The following is a 16,526-nucleotide window of genomic DNA, read 5'->3' on the forward strand; positions in this document are numbered from 1 at the left end:
ATCTCAATTCCAAGAACACAATCCCAGGCTTCAAGAGCTTCATCTCAATTCCAAGAAGTCAATCTCTAATACCATAAATGTTATCTCAATTCCAAGAACGCAATCCCAGGTTTCAAGAGCTTCATCTCAATTCTACGGTGGCTGGGAAGTGCAAATAGCAACAAATTAAAAAACCGCAACAAATTACAAAAACTCCTCAACAAAATACAAAAACCCGACAACAAAACACAAAAAGCCCACAACAAAACACAAAAAGCCCACAACAAATTACAAAAACCCCACAACAAAATACAAAAACCCCACAACAAATTACAAAAACCCCACAACAAATTACAAAAACCCCACAACAAATTAAAAATCCTTGACGGAAAGGGATTGTCTGAAATACCGGAGGTGACACAACGATTAGCCTAATAGGGCTTTGGAGCGTGATGTCACGGGGGTGGGCGTGGAAAGGATTTTGGCCTGATCCGCCATTTTGGGGGTCTAAGTGAAAAAGGAGCGAAAGCATAGCCATGGTTCTTGCTGTGTGGTCGGCTGCAATGTTCGATCACTCGACCGGCAAGAGAATAAGCTTGAAAAGGGTTTGTCTTTTCATTCTTTCCCAACCTGGAAGCAACACGAGGCAGCTCGTGTATCGATGTTACCAAACGAAGGCGTCTAGCCTGGATAGCAGCTGTGAGACGAGCTGATATCCAGTTCTCTTCCATCTCCAAATATTTGTTGGTGCTCCAGACATTTTCATTCTGGTAAGTTCTAAATATGTTCATATCACTCTTTATAGCCTATTAGTTTTATTTTCGATGCACTCTGAGCTCATAGCAAATTAGAAAAAAAAACATCCTACTGACTGATTTTGCAGAACTACCGTCTATTTATAGACTTCCTAATTATTTGGCATTATTGCCGCGAACCAGCCTATGAAATGGATGACATCGTGACTGGGTTCCAGCGCTACACAATGGACCTGCTTCAAACATACCACCATGCCAATCAGATTACTTCTTCCATGTAAGGGTGAAGAGGTGACCCTTCTGGATAAGATGGTGAAGGTTTGCTGCCGTTTTTGTGAACAGTGTGGTAATAAAACCAGGGAAAAATGAAACCTGCTCCTGTTAAATATTCTTAAGTCTTGTGCTGTATAAATAGCGGTAATTTTTCAAACAATAAATTGAAGTAATTGATAGTAAATACAGTAACGTTAATAGTGGGTGATATCGTGTAAATTCTGTCATGATTTTGTGTAAACATTTTGTCCTTTATAAACTATAAATGACATGGATTCTACATTGTAACTGATGTGATGTTCTATAAAGTGGTTTTAATAAAAAAATAAAAAAAGAGCAAAAATTAGTTTGTTTCTCTATTCACTTTTGAACAGTGGTACTCAGTCAGTACATATTCAGTAAATGCAAATTATTTACATGACAGTGCACTTCAGGCATAAATCTAGATCCCTATATAAAACATTATGGGTCATTCCCACGACCCACAGCTTTACTGTGCTCCAGCAAAGATTCCAATAGCAGTGACAACTCCTCCACAGTAGCAGGTGGGATTTTTCGTTTTTGGGGACAGCTCCTTTTACCTTTCAATACGGATGGTCTGTTTATGTTTTGATCCAGAGCAGTTTTTGGGCAGCTGAAGAGGAGAAGTCTATCTTATGGCCAACCTCTGGCTGTATATTGGTCATATTACCCAGCAAAACCCAGTATGCAGGTTCATCTGTAACAGTCCTTGTGCCACAGATCTGCACTGTTGCTTCTACATTAAACAGAAGAGCAGCGCCATGGATGCAGGTCTCCACGACTCCGGCCATACAGGTGCAGTGGGCGGCTTCAACCTCCCTGTGATGCTCACAATGACCCAATGCTGGTTCATTCAGTCTTTGAGAGTGCAGTACCTGAAACATACAAAGTTAATTTAAAGACAAGGACTCTAATGAGCCAAGACCGACATAAATGTGTTTTATCTACTTTCAAATCCATTTTATCATAAATGTAACAAAGTATTTAGAAAGTTAGCACATACATGTAATTTTTCATTTTTTTATGTATCCATCTATAGAACGCTGCATGTTATATTCCAAATCTGCCTGTTCTCTTTCAGAAACCTGCCTTCAGAAAATGAAACTAAAGTATGTAATGCAAGGATGTGATCACTTTCAAGATGGAGAAAGCATAAAGTTTGACTTTAGGTGACAATTATGGACACGTAATATGATAAGGAGATTTTGCAGGTCATTAATCAATGTATTATAGTAAAAAATTTATTTTTTGTGACACAGGACACAAACATGGAAGCAAGATATATAATTAGGATTATTTATAATAAATATGAATAAATAATTGCAATTTCTTTAACCACTTGAGAATAACTAAATCCTTCAGGACAATGTCACATCAGTGCACTGAACTCACTATGGCTACGTTCACACTGCAGGTCTTAATGCTCAATTCCGATTTTTTTTTAATTTAAATCTGATTTCGTGTCTGCTTGTTCACACTACAAATAAAATGTGACAGCAAACGCGCTCCTTTGTGAACCACCAAAGTGGCCCACATACGCAAAAGCAGACGTCACACACAACACGCTCTGTTCAGACCCAGACCAAACAGTATTGTTTGACTGATGGCCCTTAATATAAAGACTTGTTTCAGACTTTATGTCACGGTTTGCCGAGGCAGGCCGTGTGGATTAATAACGGACCCAAGATGCAGACTGCTGAAGTGGAGGGTGAGCTTTATTTACAACCGGAGAAGTACAACAAAAAGGGATGGCGAGAAACAGAACGGTAAAAACTATAAACTGGGAAAACTAAACTAAACACAAAACCAGAACACGAACGAGGGTACCTTGCAGGGAGAATGACCAGGAAGCCGGAGGAATAAACACAGAATGGCGGCGGGGAAATAATGCAGACGAACCAGCAACTAAGACAGGAAACACAACTTAAATACACTCAGAGAACACAGGGAGATTACACACAGGTGGGAAACACAGCTGGGAGTGATTAACATGACGAGACTAGGAAGGCAACTGAAAACACTCACATAAGACGCAGACCTTCACAATAAAACAGGAACTTACACATGAAAGGACACAAACTAAGAAACGCGGACTAGACGGGCAGAACACACGGGCAGAACAGAGTAAACACTAACCAGAGGAAGAACAGAAAGAATCGCGAAGAGAAAACACAAAATGCTAGTTCAAAAGGACCCAGGATCATGACACTTTACGTTGTCCAAGTTTGCTTTAAGTTATTTTGTTATTTATATATGGCCTAATAATGATCCTTATTGTTGTTTTAGAGAGGAGCGGTGCTTCAAAGGATAGTTGCAGATTTCTGTCAGAATCTGCAGATTATACAGTATAAATAAAATGTTCACGTTGTCTTCCCAACAGTTTCACTAACATCTGCACGGGATGCACATGAAGCGCTAATGTGTTCTGTCTTCTCCAGCGCTGATAATTGACATATGTTTTGTGTCAGTGAAATAAAAGACAGATTTCAGGCGACATGACCATTCAAACAGCAGTTGCTTTCTAAAACATCAGATATGTATCGGATTAAGTACCACATACGAAAGTGACCCAGATCGGATTTGAAAATATCGGATTTGTGCTGTTTTTACACCGTCATACCATGATTGGATATGGGTCGCATACCGTCAAAAAAGTCGGATTTGATGCGCTTTCGCGTGCAGTGTGAATTATATATATGTATATATATATATATATATATATATATATATATATATATATATATGCTGGATTGTCGCTGGACAGAGACCATCCAGCACATAACAGCAGGGTGCAAGATGCTAGCAGGCAAGGCATACATGGAACGCCATAACCAAGTGGCCAGCATAGTGTACAGGAACATCTGTGCCGAGTATAACCTAGAAGTCCCGAGGTCAAAATGGGAGATGCCCCCAAGGGTGGTGGAGAATGACCGAGCTAAGATCCTGTGGGACTTCCAGATACAGACGGACAAAATGGTGGTGGCTAACCAACCGGACATAGTGGTGGTAGACAAACAGAAGAAGACGGCCGTAGTGATCGATGTAGCGGTTCCGAATGACAGCAATATCAGGAAGAAGGAACACGAGAAGCTGGAGAAATACCAAGGGCTCAGAGAAGAGCTCGAGAGGATGTGGAGGGTGAAGGTAACGGTGGTCCCCGTGGTAATCGGAGCACTAGGTGCGGTGACTCCCAAGCTAGGCGAGTGGCTCCAGCAGATCCCGGGAACAACATCGGAGATCTCTGTCCAGAAGAGCGCAGTCCTGGGAACAGCTAAGATACTGCGCAGGACCCTCAAGCTCCCAGGCCTCTGGTAGAGGACCCGAGCTTGAAGGATAAACCGCCCGCAGGGGCGTGCTGGGTGTTTATATATATATATATATATATATATGTATATATATATTATATTTCGTTCTCATGGATGCCTGGATGATAAACTCAATTGTTACACATGGTAGAGCAGAACGCTGATCATTTTATTACAGATGAAAGACTTTAGATAGTTTTTCAACTCTCAGTGATGCCACAGTGATCCTGTGATTTATGGACGTGCAGCGGAGTTTGAGCCCAGACACGGCTAGTGACGTCAGACTTAAAGACCGGATAAAGAGTGATATGAACATATCTATAACTTAGGGGAATGAAAATGTCTGGAACACACCAACAGATATTTGGAGATGGAAGAGAACTGGATATCAGCTCATCTCACAGCTGCTATCCAGACTAGACGCCTTCTTTTGTAACATTTTGTAACGCCCTCTTTTGTAACATTTAAATAGTAAAATTCCAACTATTAAATATAAATCACTAATGTTTAAAAGATTTTAATTTCCCTGTTTCCCATTATTCTTATTTCGTTTTTTCATTTTTTTAGGTTTCCTTTCTTAATTCCTACGTGAATGGTGACATATTGTCACAGTCAAGAAACAAGTGAGTAACAAAATGTTTTTATTTTGTTCATACTTTTATACCTTGTAGCACCACACATTAAGACCTATGTAATTGTCTGTGAGTGCCCATTGAATTTATTTTAATCGTACTATCTGCGTATCATTTTGAGTGAAAAATGTTTTTAGGCTTCATCTGCCTGCTAGACAGATTATGTGTCAAATCAAAAAGGAACATAGCCCTACAGTAAATAAGTACACATACAGAAATCAGCACATAGAGACATTGACCCTTGAAATTCTTTAACACTAACATCTTTTTCAACAGTTCTTCTTTGCCGAAGGGCTCAATCCATTTTTAGAAATTTGTTTAAAAATAAGTGAAATATAAATCAATTATTCATCCATCCAGATCTCTAATTCTTCCAATTCACTTCAATTCAATTCAATTTTATTTATATAGCGCCAAATCACAACAAAAGTCACCTCAAGGCGCTTCATAGATACAGAGAAAAACCCAACAATCATATGACCCCCTATGATCAAGCACTTTGGCGACAGTGGGAAGGAAAAACTCCCTTTTAACAGGAAGAAACCTCCGGCAGAACCAGGCTCAGGGAGGGGCGGCCATCTGCTGCGACCAGTTGGGGTGAGAGAAGGAAGACAGGATAAAAGACATGCTGTGGAAGAGAGACAGAGGTTAATAACAGATATGATTCAATGCAGAGAGGTCTGTTAACACATAGTGAGTGAGAAAGGTGACTGGAAAGGAAAAACTCAATGCATCATGGGAATCCCCCGGCAGCCTACGTCTATTGCAGCATAACTAAGGGAGGATTCAGGGTCACCGGGTCCAGCCCTAACTATATGCTTTAGCAAAAAGGAAAGTTTTTTTAAATATCATTCCCTAATTCTTCTAAATCTTGTATCCCAAGTAATAACTATTCTAAGAATTAAAAACATATCACTAAAAGTTTAAACACCACATTTCCCCATTCAAAGTAATTCTTTAATTATTTTGTAATTATATCATAAATTTAGAAGTATACATCTTAACCTTTAAGAATTTAAGATTAGACCATGAATGTGTTTTGAACATACTGTATGCAAATTGTTTTACAAGTCAAACATTATTTTGTAGACAGATAGATTTGTCTTTTGGACATGAAGGGGAGTTAAGCTCAACAGTGAGTACATTCATGAACACATTAGTGTGACTACTTATTTACGCATATATTTCTTTATCAAAACGTATACTTATTTTTTTTAAAGAGACAGCTCAGGGCTCTAGAGTGCGACCAATTTGGTCGCAAATGCGACCAAATTTTTCAGTGGTGCGACTAAAAATAAATATTTTGTTCCGGTAACAAAAAAAAAATCTCTGTAACTCTCTGTGTGGTCAACAACAGACACACATTATGCCCCTATCGTGGACTAAACCAATCAGAGATAGTCAGGGGCGTGACCTCTCTGATTGGCCGTGGTCCAGTTGAAAGTGCAGGTGGAAGAGAGAGGTGAGTAGCTTGAATAAAGCGATATCAATTCATTAACGGATTCCACACAAAGACCTAAACACGGAGCGGACCCAACACATCAGAATCAGCTTCGTCTTTCTCGGCTTTCTCACCCGACGGCCTGAACACGGACACGCTGTCGGAGATTAGCGATTCTTCGGGTCCGCGCTGTGTTTACGTCTTTTTGCGCTGATTCTGAGCTGCAGGTTTTGCCTCTCTCCAACCAAAATTCACCGAGCCAGCAGCAAAAGAAGCAGCAAAAGAAGCAGCAAACTGCGCTTCACATTTGATCAATGTCGTCATGAATTCCCTCTGACTTTTGCTATTTTGCTTCCACCACGATAAAAATCACACTTCCGGTGTTCCAGATCTACTGGCGTTTAGATCAACTGGCGTTGGTCGAACAGATGTGTGGCAGTCTTGCGTTTCAGTAGCTCCTACCGACAAACCAGCAAAAAAACGCCAAATGTGTCATCTGTGACACTTGTGAGGTTGTCTCAAACACACTCCGTCAGTCTTGATGCTGTTGAACAACAAAATGTTTAAAAATGTGGCGAGTTTACCTGGTGATATCCTCATGCGCGACGCGATCGCGAAAACAGCAAACAAGTAACACCACGCCGATGTTGTTCACAGGACAGCAAGAGTAAACGATCGGGAGACTCTTGTCGTCGTTATCGTTCCCCTCGCACGGTTTATTTCTCCGAATTCAGCGTTTTTGCTTCACAACTACAGCGTGCTGTTTACTTTGTGCACTAACATGGAGTCGAGTCAACCAGCGCCACCTCTGGCCAAGTGCCACAGCCTACAGCCAGATCAACCTGTGACACACATCTGCACCACGTTTGAATTCGTGTCATGCACATTTGTACCTTTCAATTGTGTCTGTTTGTGCGTCATGCAAATAAACCTTTGAAATGAATGAAATGATATCATGTATTTATTATCAGCCTACATTTGTACAAAATGCCAAATGACATACACATAAGAATCACCATCCTGATATCAATACTTTTGCCCATACGAAAAATGTCGTGAACACACTAATATTTCACCAGTGTTGTAACATCACATGTCGTTAGCATAGTCTGCCTGTGTCTTCCCTCTGCAAACAAACATGTTAGAGTTGGTTGTGATATACAGTCTGCATAAGTGTGGTCAATCTAATAAACATTTATAAGGAGATGGCAGTTACTGTGAATGTACAGCAGTTACACAGTGATTAGTAATAAACAGTCAGACAATGACCCTGACAATCTCATTCAATCTTGCAGATTGCACCTTCTGTGGAAAGTGGTACCACACGGTGTGTGTGGACTTCCCCTGTGCAGAAGGCGACTACAAATGTTGTGGGTGCTAAATAAACAGAAAAAATTGATCCCTGTTGTCTTTGCTTACCGATTGTTTTTAGTGTTGACAATCCACATTGCTGGCATTGCATCTTTCAACATGTTTGTGGGTAGATTTGGATGTACCAGGGGTAAGTGCAGCCACTCAGCCTCTACTCAATGTGATCATAGCAGCAGGTGCAGATGTGTCACAAGTTAATCTAGTAGTGGGCTATGGTCATGTGTTAGTGGTGGGAACAGTCATATCCACTCACTCTCACTGGCTGTTTATTACTAATCACTGTGTAACTGCTGTGAATTCACAGTAACTGCCGTCTCCTTACAAATCTTCATTGGATTAACCACACTTATACAGACTGTATATAACTCCAGCCATGTTGATGGATTGCCTATATTGGCTGGAAATATTCATTTTCAGGGAAAAGACACAGACAGACGATGCTTACAGGATGTGATGTGACAACACTAATGAAATATTGATGTGTCATATTTGTCCAAGGCGTATTTCATTGTTATGGAAAAAGAGAATATTAAAATCATGATGACCAATTGGAGTGGTGATTTCTATGACTTTGTGTATATAATTTGGAATTTTGTACAAATGTAGGCTGATAATAAATACATGATATCATTTCATTCTTTCCAAAGGTTTATTTGCATGACGCACAAACAGACACAATTGAAAGGTACAAATGTGCATGACACGAATTCAAACGTGGTGCAGATGTGTCACAGGTTGATCTGGCTGTAGGCTGTGGCACTTGGCCAGAGGTGGCGCTGGTTGACTCGACTCCATGTTAGTGCACAAAGTAAACAGCACGCTGTAGTTGTGAAGCAAAAACGCTGAATTCGGAGAAATAAACCGTGCGAGGGGAACGATAACGACGACAAGAGTCTCCCGATCGTTTACTCTTGCTGTCCTGTGAACAACATCGGCGTGGTGTTACTTGTTTGCTGTTTTCGCGATCGCGTCGCGCATGAGGATATCACCAGGTAAACTCGCCACATTTTTAAACATTTTGTTGTTCAACAGCATCAAGACTGACGGAGTGTGTTTGAGACAACCTCACAAGTGTCACAGATGACACATTTGGCTTTTTTTTGCTGGTTTGTCGGTAGGAGCTACTGAAACGCAAGACTGCCACACATCTGTTCGACCAACGCCAGTTGATCTAAACGCCAGTAGATCTGGAACACCTGCACAGCTCTCTCTCTCTCTGTACTTCAGGAACAGTTTCCCGTCTCAAATCTGTTTTCTGCATTATTCATTCGCTTATTACCCACCAGTCTAGCGTTGTTTACAGTGCTTTTTCTTTTTTCACTTAAATGACCTTGGACAAGAAAGCCTAATTTCTGCTGTTCAATACTGAAGAAATTTTAATTTCTTAAAATTATGCAAAATTGCAGAATATTGCAGAATATTTTTAAGGTTATCTGCTATAAAAAGCCAGACCAGGAAAATCTCCTTCATGTTTTCCTGTGTTTTATTCTCAGTTACTTTCACACAAAGGCCTCTGCTGTGATGTTCACAATTATGATGAAGTCAGTACTGATAAATGATCAGAATTATAATATTTCTGACTGTCTGAGGCTAAATTGAATCAAATCAGGACTTTGAGAACCGGAATTGAATGGATTATAGAAATCAGTGATGATACTCAGCCCTAGTGAGCAGCCTAGGCCTGAGAGAAGTGGATGTAGCTGTGGGTAATAAGAAAAGATGAAAAGAACTATTGATAACTTTTTTGTTAAGTTAAGGCCTGATCTGTCTGAAATTCATAGCCAGTGCTCTGACACGGTGCCATCAATATTTGAATGCTGAAAAAGCACAGTGTATCCAGAAAACACATTATATGCTGCAATAAATGCACTGCCCAAGTGTCCCCTCTCCCCACGGCCTTTCAGCAGCAGACAGCAGCAAACAGGTCGTCAGAGGAGGCCAAGATGATGATTAAGTTTAACATTTTCTACAATATTGACAAAGCACTTTAAGCACAAGTTTGTTAGTTAATAATTTAGAAATTAATATTGTCTGTATGGACTTCCCCCCCCCAAAGAAAGTGCACATGTAAAACTGCGGTGTTAAGCGATGCGGTTGAAAAATTTGAGTGCGCCTAACTTTTGTGCCGGTACGCCTAAATTTTTAAAGTTGGGCGCCCATGTCAAAAAGTTAGTCTAGAGCCCTGCTGAGCTTTTTTCAAATAGTTAACTGTCAGCAAATATACTGCCTTAAAAATTTTAATCACCTTATTTACGTTTAATATAAATACACTGAAGTTTTAAATCGTTCAGCATTGCCTGCACCTTCAGAGGATTTATGTTTACATGGATTTTAAAATAATTGTTTATAACATTTAAAAAACGTTTTAAAAATCTATTTCATAAAAGAGAGGATACTGAATTAAAACTAAAACTATGTATGAGGAGCTACCAGTATTTGTGTCACGGGACCGAGTGGTCTGTACTGAACTGGACTCAGGCGCAGAAACCCAGAGCAGAGACAGCAGATGGTGTAACAATATTTTATTAGGCTTAAGTGCTAGAAACGTAGAAAGGACAAAAACAATAAGATGTGGAGTTTGATGTGGCGTGGCCTGGGAAACGTGGCTAGGGTGAGGGAATGGGGCCTGAGATGCAGAGTGGAGCTGAGCAGGGAACAGTCACACTGAAGAGAGAAGACAGTGGAGTTAGGGAGGTAGTGGAGGTAGCTCTGAAGTGGTAAGTTGTAAGTATAGCAATTCTTACTTGCAGTAGGGGACACAGAGTGTTGAGAGGGGAGTGACGAGAATCCAGGGGAGCTGAATGGCGTGGCAAGGCTGACCTGAGATCTGGGGTCTTCAGATGGAGTGTGATGGCAGGCAGGTGAGGCACAGAGTGATTTTCCAAGTGATTGCTTGGTATCATGAGTCCGGAGGTAGAGCGTGAGCCAAGGTGAATCCAGCAACTGCAGCACAAGAAAGTCTTGTTAACAAGATAATCACAGCGAGAACTTGAAGCATAAGGGCCTGTTACCAACATGGGTTGATGACGAACTGGCAGTGAATGAACATCAATGTGCGGCTTAAATCCCTCTGGCTTGATTGCCTGCAATTGGCTCCAGGTGTGTGGGAACTGGAGGAGGTGGCCCTGTCCAGGGGCGGATCCCATGTAGGTTCAGGAGCCTTATGAAAATTCCAGCCACCCACCACAGACCATCAAAATTTGCTACACTACCAGCAAGGGAATTTTCTTTAGAATACGCATTCCTGACAGAAACACACCTAAATAAATAAATGAATCTCACCCCAACCATTCGTGGCAAATGGCCGTCTCTCCCCCGTCCTGCCAGATGTTTTGTCCTTTTAAAAGAAGATTTTCCTTTCTCACTTTTCACAATTGCTCCAAGACAGTAGGAACAGTTACTGACCAAACTAAATTAAATAAATACAATATACTATATGGTTACTAAATATAACAGAATAGCTCTAATAGGTACAAATAGTTCTAATAATAAAAACCTCAATACACTGCACAAATTAAATATATATAGTTGACATTGAGGTAATGTAAAGGTGTAAAATTTCCCTTTCTGTGTAGAGCATGTGCAGATAATAAGGCTGTATAACTATGGCAGTGTGTACTGTGCTTTAGTTGGGGAAGTTGCACAGAGATATCGAAAGGCAGGAATTATTTCTTGTGTCGTTCAGTGGTGCATTTGTCAGCCTTTCACTGAGCGTACTCCTGTGATCAGCACGTCATGGAGTGGCTGGCATTGTCCAGCATTGTCCTTGTTTCGGACACCATGTGCCTCACCCAGACCAGCCTGAGGGACTCCGACTCCATCCTCACAACATTACTGGCCTTGTGGACCAGTTTATTGAGCCAGTTGACATTTGCAACCCTCAACCTGTTGCCCCAGCATGCAACAGCAAAGAGGATGGCACTGGCCACAACAAACTCATAGAAAATCCTCAGCCACCTCAAAAAAGTTACTTGGGCCCTCTAGAGTGCAGTAGTGTTTTCTACCCAATCCATTTTTTTTCAATGTGTATTTATATTTACAGTGCTCAACCCCTTGGATAGAAACAGGAATCACAAGTTTCCTGGTCTTCAGTCAATTATTTGGTCTTTCTTACACTGAACAGCAGAATCATCTGCAGTTCAATGTGACAAAAGAGTGCACCGGCACCCAGCACTCCATCTCATCACCCTCAATGATGCATTCAAAAACTGCAGAATCATGAGAAAACTTCTGAAGATGGCAGGTCTCTGTGCAGTGGCTGAAGTTTGAGGTGTAGAGAGTGAAGAGGAAAGGGGAGCAGATGGTCCCTTGTGATGCCCCTGTGTTGCCCATCATTTTGTCAGACACCTTGTGTGGAAGATGGCTTTGTTGTGGTCGTCCTATCAGGTAATCAATTATCCAGAACCAAGGGTGGCCTTACAAGGCCGTAGCCGATTTATGAAGATTATTGTAATATTCCGTTCTCAAACTTACGAATAACGCATTCTTAATCTGCTTCGTGAGCCACCATTTTCTTTATTGCCGCTCGTTCAGTCCAACATAACACACCCCCACTTACATAATCCGACGCGCCCCGCTGCCACTACGGCGAACCACAAGGGGCAATCAGCACAGAGTGCAAACATTATGAACAATACAACATCTCCCTTTTTTTTAAATGTCTGCCAGTTATGCAGCTGGTGTGCATTTCAAAATAGAGCATCCTGAACATGACGATAAGCAACAGTTTTTCAACACTGTCATGTGTAAAATTACTGCGTCATGAGAACAACAACAACAATGCAACACAGGATATGCACTCATTAGTACATCGACATTCGACATGTTTATCCCTTTTGTTTTTCTTAGGACAGCGATCCGCCTACACCCTTTACAATCACAAGTCAAAGATGACCCTTGGTTTGACCACTCGTCCTGATCTGGTGGTCAGTACAGAGCTAGTGTCCATGGTTGGTGTTTCAGTGTCTCTAGATGGTGACAGGGGCTCTGCTTGTTGTTGAGCTGCACTATCAGGCTGGGTTACCAGATCGGGTCCTGGTGCTGAAGGTGCCGGTGACACCTTAGCACCTCTCAGGTGCCGTTGGTTATGCTGTATAGTCTGTCGCCAGTGTGGATCACAAAAGAGCGGGCAGTTTCTGCAGGTCGGATGATGACAGCCGGTTTCTAGCGTCCGGACTCAAGCTGAAAGCGGATGTGGTCCCCCTGCTGCAGTAGTGGTGTGGCGCAGCGATTGTAGTAATGCCTCTGATGCTCTTGTCTTTCCATCTGTGTTTTTTGCACAACCGTCTGGCTTATGATGCGAGGTACCAGCTGGTATCCGGTGATGGGAAGCACTGAGCGTAGACGTCGACTCGTGAGGAGCTGCGCAGGTGATCTGAAGCTGTCAACTGGCGTGTTCCTTTGCTCCAATAGAGTCAAGTAGGGATCTACTCCCTGAGTATGAGCTTTATCCCGAACTGATTTGGCCGACTTGACTGTTCTTTCGGCAAGGCCGTTGCTTTGTGGGTACAAGGGGCTTGAGGTCGTGTGGACAAAGTCCCATGTAACTGCAAAATCCTTGAACTCTCGAGAACTGTACTGTGGGCCGTTATCTGAGATAAGCTTCTCTGGTATACCGTGTCTGGCGAATATGGCCTTGAGTTTTTTGATGACGGACCCTGCAGTGGTAGAGAATAGCCTTTCAACCTCAAAGTAGTGGCTGTAATAGTCCACAACTACTAAGTAGTCCACGCCATGTGAAGAGATCCGAGGCCACGGCCTGCCATCGTCTCTCAGGAATCTGGTGTGGAATGAGGGGTTCTTTGGGGTTCGCTGCGCACCTCTCCTGACATATGAAACAGTTTTCCACCGTGGCAAAGATGTCCTTGCCCATGCCTGGCCAGAAGAGGGCATCCCTTGCTCTCTGCTTACTCCTCTCAATCCCCATGTGCCCAGTGTGGATTCTCTCCAGCATATTGTTTCTTAGGGCTGTTAGCATTATGATTTTGTCACCTTTGAAGATGATGCCATGGAAGTGCGAGATTTAATCTCTGAAATTCCAGAAGTCCAAAAGGGTTTTAGGGCATTTTTTCCTGTCCTCAGGCCAGTCATCATGCACGGTTTGCTTCAGCAGGGTGAGCTGCGGGTCGCGTCCTGTTGCAGCCTGTAGTTCTGAAAGCTTTTTGTCACTTACTGGGAGGCTGTTTATCACTGAGTGGACCTGGTCCTCCATGCCTTCGCTTAGCGTGCTGTCTTGGTCGAGCAATGGTTTCCTGGATAGTGTGTCGGCCACGGGTATGTCTTTTCCGGGCCGGTGCACAATCTATATGTCATATCTCTGCAGCTGTAATAGCATGCGCTGCAGACGAGCAGGGGCTACAGAGATTGGCTTCTTCAGTATGTGCTCCAACGGCTTGTGGTCCGACTCGACGATGACTCTTCTGCCATATATGTAGGTGTGAAAACGCTTCTTTTTCGATCTGTGCATAGTTAACCACTGTTGGGGTCAGTGTCTTTGAAGCATATGCGGTTGGGTGTCCGTCCTGCATCAACACAGCTCCCAAACCATACTTGGATGCATCTACCTGTAGGTGTAGCTCCTTGGTCGTGTCATAGTATGCCAGTATGGGGCCTGGTTCTCTGGTTATGAGATGCTTCATTTGCTGGAAGACTCTGTCGTGATTCTGATCCCAGACAAACTCCAAGTCTTGCTTGAGCAGCTGACGCAGCGGTGCGTTCACTTCTGATAGTCGCAGTGCGAATCTGGACAGGTAGTTCACCATTCCAAGTCAAAGGAGCTTGCAAAGAGAGTATTCCAAGCATTGTCTCTAGCTCATTCTTATTCTCAGGAGGCGGCATGTCTTTGATGGCCTGTAGTTTCTTTGGGTCTGGCTGGATGCCCTCCTGGGTGAGTTTGTGTCCAAAGTAACTCACTTCTGTGGCACCTATGACACATTTCTCTGGATTGAGACACACGACGGGCATGGCGTCTGGGTCAATGTGTAAGTCGCATTCTCCTGGGAATATGCCCTTGAACATATCAGCAAACTCCTCCATGACACTTGTGGTCTGTACTGACATGACCAGCTTGACTAGGTTTAGATCCAGGCATGCTCTCAACCAAGGGACAATCAGCACGGAGTGCAAACATTATGAACAATACAACAATTACGACCAGTGTTGTGGGTAAGTCTAAATAAAGTAGATAAAATGATATGCTTACTTATACAGAGTCTTGGTAGTCCTACTGACACCCAAAGTATTGTCAACTACAAATTAATCATATACATACATACGCTATCCAGCTGCTAACAAAACCCTAATCATGGCAGCACAGGCACAAGCTCTGAGAACAGGGTCCATAGAGGCTGGGTGTCTATCACACCAGGCAAAACCCCATGTGAAGTGTGTGTAAAGATGCCCCTGAGACAATCCAGCACATAACAGCAGGGTGCAAGATGCTAGCAAGTAGAGCATACATGAAACATCATAACCAAGTGGCTGGAATAGTACACAGGAACATCTGTGCCAATATGGCCTGGAAGTCAAAATGGGAGACGCCCACTAGGGTCATCGAGAATGACCGAACTAAAATCTTGTGGGACTTCTAGATGCAGACAGAAAAAATGTTGATGGATAACCAACTGGACTTCTACTGTTTTCTTTCTTCTGTGGAAATCACAGAAGAAGATGGCTGTAGTGTTAGACGTAGCATTTCCGAATGACAGCAACATCAGGAAGAAGGAACACAAGAAGCTTGAGAAATACAGAGGGCACAGTCCTAGGAAGAACTAAGTGTCACGGCGGGGTGCGCCGGTGTGTGTGGAAACAGGACCCAAAAGCAGATGACGATGAGGAGTAGTAAGGTTTAACAGAAAGGTGAGGCTTTATTTAAATGACGGCAGGGTTAAACCAGGAAACCAAAACAAACTGGCAAAACACTAAGAAACAAAACACTAAAGGTACTAAGACCAAAAACTATAACTATAACTGAGGTGGAAAATAACAGGCAAAGACTAAGACTATAACTGTAACTCTGGTGAGATAAACAGACTAAGACTAACGTGGAATTAACAGACGAAAACTAGAACTATGGCTGAGGTAAACAGACGAACCGACAATGGCATGAAGAAAACAAAGGGCTTAAATACATACAAGAGGTGATCAGGGGAAGTAGAGACACATGAGGGGAACAGCTGACTAACATAAACCTAATGACAGGACCAGGAGAGGAAAGCTAAATACAATAAACAAAGAACACATGACACTGTCAGAATAAAACAGGAAACACTAAAACTAGACATGACAGCACAAACTAACAGACCTAATACATAATGAATAAATACAAGAACCCAAAACATAGAAAACCAGAGGAACAATAAACAAAAGCTGCCCAAACTAAAGACAGAGACGAAATGACACAAAACTAATCACATAACAAAATGAGACAAATACAAACATGAACTCAGAGCGCTGGGTCAGAGACCCAGCCTGTGACACTAAGATACTTTTGTATCTCAATCATCTTTTGTATGTATTATTGTAGGGTCTATCTTACAATATAAAGCACCTTGAGGTGACCGTTGTCGTGATTTGGCACGACATAAATAAAATTGACCTAAAATGAATTGAATACTGCACAGGGCCCTCAAGCTCCCAGGCTTCTTGTAGCAGACCTGAGCTTGATGGACAGAGCGCCCTGAGTGAGAGGGGAATTGTTGTTTTTTGGGTGTTTTTTTTTGCCAAATTACAAATGCAATATATGCTAAAA

The sequence above is a fragment of the Aulonocara stuartgranti genome (genome assembly GCF_965226115.1).
Source record: "Aulonocara stuartgranti genome assembly, chromosome: 2".
Lineage (NCBI taxonomy): Eukaryota > Metazoa > Chordata > Actinopteri > Cichliformes > Cichlidae > Aulonocara > Aulonocara stuartgranti.